This window comes from Schistocerca piceifrons, chromosome 2, assembly GCF_021461385.2.
Source record: "Schistocerca piceifrons isolate TAMUIC-IGC-003096 chromosome 2, iqSchPice1.1, whole genome shotgun sequence".
Lineage (NCBI taxonomy): Eukaryota > Metazoa > Arthropoda > Insecta > Orthoptera > Acrididae > Schistocerca > Schistocerca piceifrons.
In genome coordinates, this window is record NC_060139.1 from 124,399,640 (window position 1) to 124,408,494 (window position 8,855).

Genomic DNA, 8,855 nt, shown 5'->3' on the forward strand with positions numbered 1-8,855 from the left:
TGTTTCCTGGAAGTTGTGTGACTGTGGAAAGCTACAAGTTAGACAACCCGGCGGTGGTTCGAGTCCTCCCTCGGGCATGGGTGTGTGTGTTTGTCCTTAGGATAATTTAGGTTAAGTAGTGTGTAAGCTTAGGGACTGATGACCTTATCAGTTAATTCCCATTAGATTTCACACACATTTGAAGATTTGAACAAGTTAGACAAAATTTCTAGTGGATGTGATGAATGGCAGCTAGCAGTAAATGTAGAAAAATGTAAGTTAATGCGGTTGAGTAAGAGAAACAAACCGGTAATGTCCGGATGCGGCATTAGTAATGTACTGCTTGTCACAGTCATGTCGTTTAAATAACTGGACGTAACGTTGCAAAGCGATCTGAAGTGGAATGAGCATGTAACGACTGTGATAGGGAAGGCGGATGGTCGAGGTCGGTTTATTGGGAGAATTTTGAGAAAGTGCGATTCATATGCAAAGGAGGCCACTCATAGGATGCTAGTGTGACATACTGTTGAGTACTGCTCGAGTGTTTGAGGTCCGTACCAGGTCGGATTAAAGGAAAACGCCGAAGCAATTCAGAGGCGGTCTGCTAGATTTGTTACCGGTAGGTTCAAACAGCACACAAGTGCTACGGAGATGCTTCGGAAATTAAAAGGCGAACGCCTGGAGGGAAGACGACGTTGCTTTCGAGGAACACTACTGAGAAAATTTAGAGAAATTACAGAAAGATATTCTACTGCCGCTAACACACACATTCCGCCTGACGACCACTAAGGTAAGATATAATAAATTAGGGCTCATGCAGAGGCATGTGGCCAATCGTTTGTCTCTCGCTCTGTTTGTAAGTGGAACAGGAAAGGGAATGACTACTAGTGGTAGAAGCAACCCTCTGCCATGTGCCGTAAGATGACTTGAGGAGTATGTCTGAAGATGCAGATGTGTTACTCAGCTGCGAATCGAACGAGGGTTTCATGAGATATCACCGCAGGAGTGGACTACGTGAGGAACCTACTAAAGAATTTCAGTCTGGTCTGTGTCTTTCCGACGATTACGTACATTACTGGCCATAAAAATTTCTACACCAAGAATAAAGGCAGACGATAAACGGGTATTCATTGGACAAATATATTATACTAGAACTGACATGTGATTACACTTTCACGCAATTACGGTGCATAGATCCTGAGAAATCAGTACCCAGAACAACCACCTCTGGCCTTTATAACGGCCTTGGCATTGAGTCAAACAGAGCTTGGATGGCGTGTACAGGTACAGCTTCCCATGCAGCTTCAATACGATACCACAGATCATCGAATGAAGGGTAGAGCCACGGGTCGTAACACATCTGAAATGTAACATCCACTGTTCAAAGTGCCGTCAATGCGAACAAGAGGTGACCGAGACGTGTAACCAATGGCACCCCATACCATCACTCCGGGTGATACGCCAGTATGGCGATGACGAATACACGCTTCCAATGTGCGTTCACCGCGATGTCGCCAAACACGGATGCGACCATCATGATGCTGTAAACAGAACCTGGATTCATGCGAAAAAATGACGTTTTGCCGTTCCTGCACCCAGGTTCGTCGTTGAGAACACCATCGCAGGCGCTCCTGTCTGTGATGCAGCGTCAAGGGTAACCGCAGCCGTGGTCTCCGAGCTGATAGTCCATGCTGCTGCAAACGTCGTCGAACTGTTCGTGCAGATTGTTGTTGTCTTTCAAACGTCCCCATCTGTTGACTCGGGGATCGAGACGTGGCTGCACGATCCGTTACAGCCATGCGGATAAGATGCCTGTCATCTCGACTGCTAGTGATACGAGGCCGTTAGGATCCAGCACGGCGTTCCGTATTACCCTCCTGAACCCACCGATTCCATATTCTGCTAACAGTCATTGGATCTCGACCAACGCGAGCAGCAATGTCGCGATACGATAAACCGCAATCGCGCTAGGCTACAATCCGACCTTTATCAAAGTCGGAAACGAGATGGTACGCATTTCTCCTCCTTACACGAGGCTTCACAACAATGTTTCACCAGGCAACGCCGGTCAACTGTTGTTTGTGTATGAGAAATCGGATGGAAACTTTCCTCATGTCAGCACGTTGTACGTGTCGCCATCGGCGCCAATCTTGTGTGAGTGCTCTGACAAGCTAATCATTTTCATATCACAGCATCTTCTTCTTGTCGGTTAAATTTCGCGTCTGTAGCACGTTACCCTCGTGGTGTAGCAATTTTATTGGCCAATAGTGTATTTATGCTCAAAACTGGACACGTGTTGACGGTCAGTACATGTGCCACGTGTTAATCCTCTGCAGGTCTTTCTCTAATTCGCTACAATTTTCTAGCTATACGACTAACCTATAGGATGATCCGGTGTTGATGTAACAAACTTTCAGGGTTGATCGAGAGGGATAAATGTATCAATTTGATATAAGGATCCGGAAACGCACCGAGTTGTAAATTCAAAACGAAAATCGTTATGATACTTCTGACAATAGAATCTGGTAGTGGTTGTTGGTACGGCTGTAGGGTAGACAATCCCGACGAGCACTTAGATGTAAGGGTTGGGATAGTAACTCAGCCAATACAGATGGCGTACTGTGCACTGACATGAGCAGTCATACTGTACAACGTTTGTACAGTGGAAGACTGTAGTCTGTGTCTACGTTTTAAGTACTAACGTCGATCGGGCTGCGGGCCTTCAAATATAAAATGAATGATGATGATAAGATGGTGTGGCCCTCGGCTAGGCACCCTCTGACTCAGAGTTGAAATTTTAAACGTTTTGGCTGCTTTCGTCGTCTAGGGGCTGGGATACGTAGTTGCCTCATTACAAGCCAAATACTGCTGAGTCTACAGTATACAATATGAATACAAACATGAATCGAATGGTCGAAGGTTCCTATCACTCGGCAATTGCGAATTAATATAGAGATTTATAAATGAAAGATTGCAATTAAATAAAATCTGCAGGTACTATCTTAACGACTTTAAATGATGAGTACGATAGTAGAACTACTTTTGAGTCTGCGGTATATTTCTGCAAAACACTTCTTGGTGTCGATGGTCCAGCAGTTAAATAAAATATAAGTTGAATAACAGGGAAACAATAGATTAATACTTCATGTAATTAGTTATCAACAACAACATAGCTCGCGAGATATTCACTTCTGAACGCATACTATGTCTTCACTGCAGAAACCACGGAAATCACACAAGAGCACAGGTCGGCTCTCCGAAATATTTCTATTCTCCGCCGCCACGCGCAAACTGCTTGACTGTCCAAGTTTTTCCACCGACTGTGCGTCCGTCGCGATGTACTGTCTGCGTCCAGCACTCACTCCCGTGTCCTCTGCCGTACTGTCCAGAACTGCCCACTCTGTGTCCTCTATCGAAATGATCCTCCTCCCCCACTTCCATGCAGTGTCACCATTAACGGGCGCTGTGATTGGCTAGAGCGCTCCCTCCACGTCTCCAAGCCAACGTACACTCACAAACATATTGAAACACATACGAAATACTGGATTTACATTTAAATAACAAAAAATTAAATAAATATTCCTGCGGCTGGACCATAAACACGCTCTAACACACATTATTAGATACATGCTCAGTAGCAGCTAGGTTACTGTACATTTGATAATTAAGCGTCAGCAAAGAGCATTAGTGATGAAATCATAGGAGGCAATGTTGTGCAACCTTAGTAGGGACAAGATCCGACTATTCGGGAGTAGAATCTTACGATCTAAGGCAGTGTTCCGAGACAAACTTCCGTCACAATGCCCGCAAACGTGACGTCAGATCCGCCTAGCAACAGCGATCTGGACGCCCATTGGCTGAAAGTTTGGATATACACTCCTGGAAATTGAAATAAGAACACCGTGAATTCATTGTCCCAGGAAGGGGAAACTTTATTGACACATTCCTGGGGTCGGATACATCACATGATCACACGGACAGAACCACAGGCACATAGACACAGGCAACAGAGCATGCACAATGTCGGCACTAGTACAGTGTATATCCACCTTTCGCAGCAATGCAGGCTGCTATTCTCCCATGGAGACGATCGTAGAGATGCTGGATGTAGTCCTGTGGAACGGCTTGCCATGCCCTTTCCACCTGGCGCCTCAGTTGGACCAGCGTTCGTGCTGGACGTGCAGACCGCGTGAGACGACGCTTCATCCAGTCCCAAACATGCTGAATGGGGGACAGATCCGGAGATCTCGCTGGCCAGGGTAGTTGACTTACACCTTCTAGAGCACGTTGGGTGGCACGGGATACATGCGGACGTGCATTGTCCTGTTGGAACAGCAAGTTCCCTTGCCGGTCTAGGAATGGTAGAACGATGGGTTCGATGACGGTTTGGATGTACCGTGCACTATTCAGTGTCCCCTCGACGATCACCAGTGGTGTACGGCCAGTGTAGAAGATCGCTCCCCACACCATGATGCCGGGTGTTGGCCCTGTGTGCCTCGGTCGTATGCAGTCCTGATTGTGGCGCTCACCTGCACGGCGCCAAACACGCATACGACCATCATTGGCACCAAGGCAGAAGCGACTCTCATCGCTGAAGACGACACGTCTCCATTCGTCCCTCCATTCACGCCTGTCGCGACACCACTGGAGGCGGGCTGCACGATGTTGGGGCGTGAGCGGAAGACGGCCTAACGGTGTGCGGGACCGTAGCCCCGCTTCATGGAGACGGTTGCGAATGGTCCTCGCCGATACCCCAGGAGCAACAGTGTCCCTAATTTGCTGGGAAGTGGCGGTGCGGTCCCCTACGGCACTGCGTAGGATCCTACGGTCCTGGCGTGCATCCGTGCGTCGCTGCGGTCCGGTCCCAGGTCGACGGGCACGTGCACCTTCTGCTGACCACTGGCGACAACATCGATGTACTGTGGAGACCTCACGCCCCACGTGTTGAGCAATTCGGCGGTACGTCCACCCGGCCTCCCGCATGCCCACTATACGCCCTCGCTCAAAGTCCGTCAACTGCACATACGGTTCACGTCCACGCTGTCGCGGCATGCTACCAGTGTTACAGACTGCGGTGGAGCTCCGTATGCCACGGCAAACTGGCTGACACTGACGGCGGCGGTGCACAAATGCTGCGCAGCTAGCGCCATTTGACGGCCAGCACCGCGGTTCCTGGTGTGTCCGCTGTGCCGTGCGTGTGATCATTGCTTGTACAGCCCTCTCGCAGTGTCCGGAGCAAGTATGGTGGGTCTGACACACCGGTGTCAATGTGTTCCTTTTTCCATTTCCAGGAGTGTATATCAAAGGAATAGAATAAAAGGTAGGCCAGTAGCCTAATGTCTCTGTGCTTTCTAAAACACAGTAAATATTTAACCAATTTCTTCATGAATAGTATATATCGGATATAAACAAAGACATAGATGAATAAATGTATTTATAAGCATGCTGGTACCGTTTTTTCGTGTCACTGTGGAGTACTTATGGCCTGACGCAATTAGTAATAATCAGCCACGTTGACCTCCAATTACTCATGTTGAGAGGCACCCACATGCCTTGCTCATACTGTGGCATCAAGCAGTCAGGCCTGCAAGATGAGTGGTCTGCCAAGCGAGTGGATTCATTCTTATTTATCGAGTAACATGAACTCTAGTACTCACACTTAAGTTACAAGTAATCCTCCTATATGATTAATACGCAACGGAAACACGCATCTGACTATCAGTAATTTACAGAACTCTGACTGTACACTACGCACTGGCAATACCACATTTTCTTTTTGTCTTTTATTTAACGGCTTTTATCAACACGTGGCCACCACACTGAATATGAATGGCGCACACATTATAAATTCGGGACATTATTACAACATACAATTCGAAGGAAAAGTCCACCAATCTATTTCTTTTCACTATCTTATTTATTCCGATAAATTCTCTAACCTAAACACACAAATTCTATAACCTACAACAATAACACATGAGAAATTCCGCCCAGTGGGCATGGCTTTACAATGGTGAATCTCTATATTATGGTCTCGTAATTATTTTTAACGCTACAGTGCACTTTCTGGATAGGATGGTGGATCTTTTATTGTACCTCACACTTCGACTCTCACAATCATCATCACTAAACTTTCCTCCAGACCGAGCGGTACCAAAGGAACAAGCATAACCCACTAATCTTTTGAAACTACCTCGCTACTCTCCCGTGCAAACCACTCATACCCAAATTACATGACATACACCACACTACAACATGAAATACTACACAGAGAATGGTCACAACATTATCACTTTCAGCTTTCCCACTTCAATTAATATTTATCCCAGTTTCACACGACACTGCCCCACTTCGTAATTCTACTTTCCTACTATGAACTCTGGAGATATATGCACGTCTTCCTGTGCAATGCAAGCCAAGTGGCGTTGCTGGATAGACGGCCGACTCGCCTTGCTTCTCTCTCAGAGTTTGAATCTAGCGTCACACGGAATCATATCACGCAAAGTAATATTAGGAACGTATTCATCACACACGCGAGTCCTCAACTGATACCATGGACGAGTACTTCTCTTTATCTTTTGTCTCATACACAGTTTGAGACTCACACAGTACTCACCACGTGGAAGTACTCGTCTCTAATTTCAAGTCCTGCACACGCCATTTCTTAAATATTTCAACTTACGGTACACACGCTATTTCTTAAGTATTTCAACTTATTGTACACACGCTAGTAATTCAGCTTAACTTAAGCACACGGAAGTATTTCAACTTATTGCTACACGTGGTTTCATTGTGACCGCTGGTCACTTCCGAAGATTACTACAATCCCATTAATATTACCTGCCTGACATTTAATTCTCCCCACAAAAGTTCCTGAAATAGAGAAATTATTATTTCAAACTACTCTTAAATATTCCACATGCATACCATGTCTCCACTCTTTCGTCATTACGGAGCACAACTAAAACAGGTCTTAACAGCACAAGATCCAGCGGCAGAGTGCTGAAACATGGCCGTTCTTGAGGTTCTCTCCCACCTCTGTCGAAGTGGGGGAGCACCTTTCTACCGCATTGGTCAGTCACATTTCAGGCGCTCAAAGCTCAGGCAAATTTCATCTCTTTGGTCCCACCAAAGGTGGCCAAAGGATCGACTCAAAGATGATCATATATTCACATTCACTATCTGCGGTTAGCAGACGACCATACATTCATTCATTTCACAGATCTCACCAAACTGGATGTAGGGATTTACTTTGTGGGAGTGCATATGTGATCAATTAAATAAATAAATTGTCGTTCTTTCCCACACTGGTATCCGGCTTCGCTGTATTAATTGAAATTGAGTTATTTTACAAAAAAAATGTGTTCTTCTGACAAAAATAATGAAGTATGTTGTACCTATTTTCAATGTCGGGCGGTACTGTACCCTTTCAATGTACTATTCAACTACATGTCTGTAATTGATAGGTTTCTAAAGACATGTAGATCGACGAAATCGGAAGAGCCGTTTAAATTTTGGAAATTCGTTACTGGGTGTTACTTGTATAATTTACAGTCAGTTACTGAACTTTAAACTAATAAAGATATTAAAAATCTGATTACGCCATCAGAATTGTTGTGCAAATAATGGTAACGTACATGCTTCTTTTTTAGGTATGATGATTCATCTGGCTACTATTAATTTCTATACGAACTGTGAAATGTCTGCCATGATGGTTTCACAAAGTCCGCCATCTTTGGGATTCCCGGCGTGCCTCCTCCATCGACACAGCGTCATCATGGAATTCCCAGCCAAGTGCTCGATGGACCACGTGGTCCGGCCGTTGTGCGGCATCACGCACTTGCTAACGAGCCAACTCTGAACTTAGAATATTTTCATGGCGCCACATCTCGCCCATTATCTCGTAAGGCCTAACCAAATGGGGCTGTACACAGTGACGGAACTTGCACACATAATGTTCGTGTACTGGCAAGCAAATGGGAGCAGCTGAGAAGTGAAAATGTTGTCGAGGACGAAAATATCCCTGTAGAAGATATGCGCCTCTCACCACGTTTGGAAGACCATTCTAACGATTTAGTGAAATAGAGCAATTGGTACCACAGTACAACGACCAAGGTGGACGACGAACTGCACCGAGTTAGAAGATGCAGTGCTTGTTCGAATGAACGAGGCACCTGCAATCAGCACTTGATCAGTCGTACGTGAAATGAATGTTTGGAAAAATATTACAGGAAATGCTGCTACACCAGTACCAACCACACAAAGTGCATAATTTGACTACTGCTGACTTCGGGTCTCGTATCGTGTTCAGCGAATGGTTCTGGCAACACCTTACAGTCAATCCCCACTTTCCTGCAAATGTATAAGGGACGATAAAAAGATTTCAGTTTGAGGGCGTTATTGCCGCGTATATGCCACGTAACGTAACTCTGACGCTGGTATATTAGCACTGTAGGGCTTAGTGTGGCACTGGTACCTTTCCGACGCTCGTGAGATAAATGCGGGAAAGTGAAATATGTCGACGTTATTACCAAATGCGTCCAAACAAGACTAGCTTGCTGTTATTATTTTCTTGGCTGCCGAAGGACGAACATCGGTAGACACCATCGGAGAAGGATGTCAGACTAAAGGCCGAAATATTAAATGTCTTTTTCCAAAGCTGTTTCACAGAGGAAGACTGCACTGTAGTTCCTTCTGTAGATTGGCACACAGTTGACAAAATGTTAGATATGGAAATAGATGACAGAGGGATAGAAAAATAATTAAAATCGCTCAAAAGAGGATTGGCCGCTGGATCTGATGGGATACCAGTTCGATTTTACACAGAGTACGCGAAGGAACTTGCCCCTCTTCTTGCAGTGGTGCACCATAGGTCT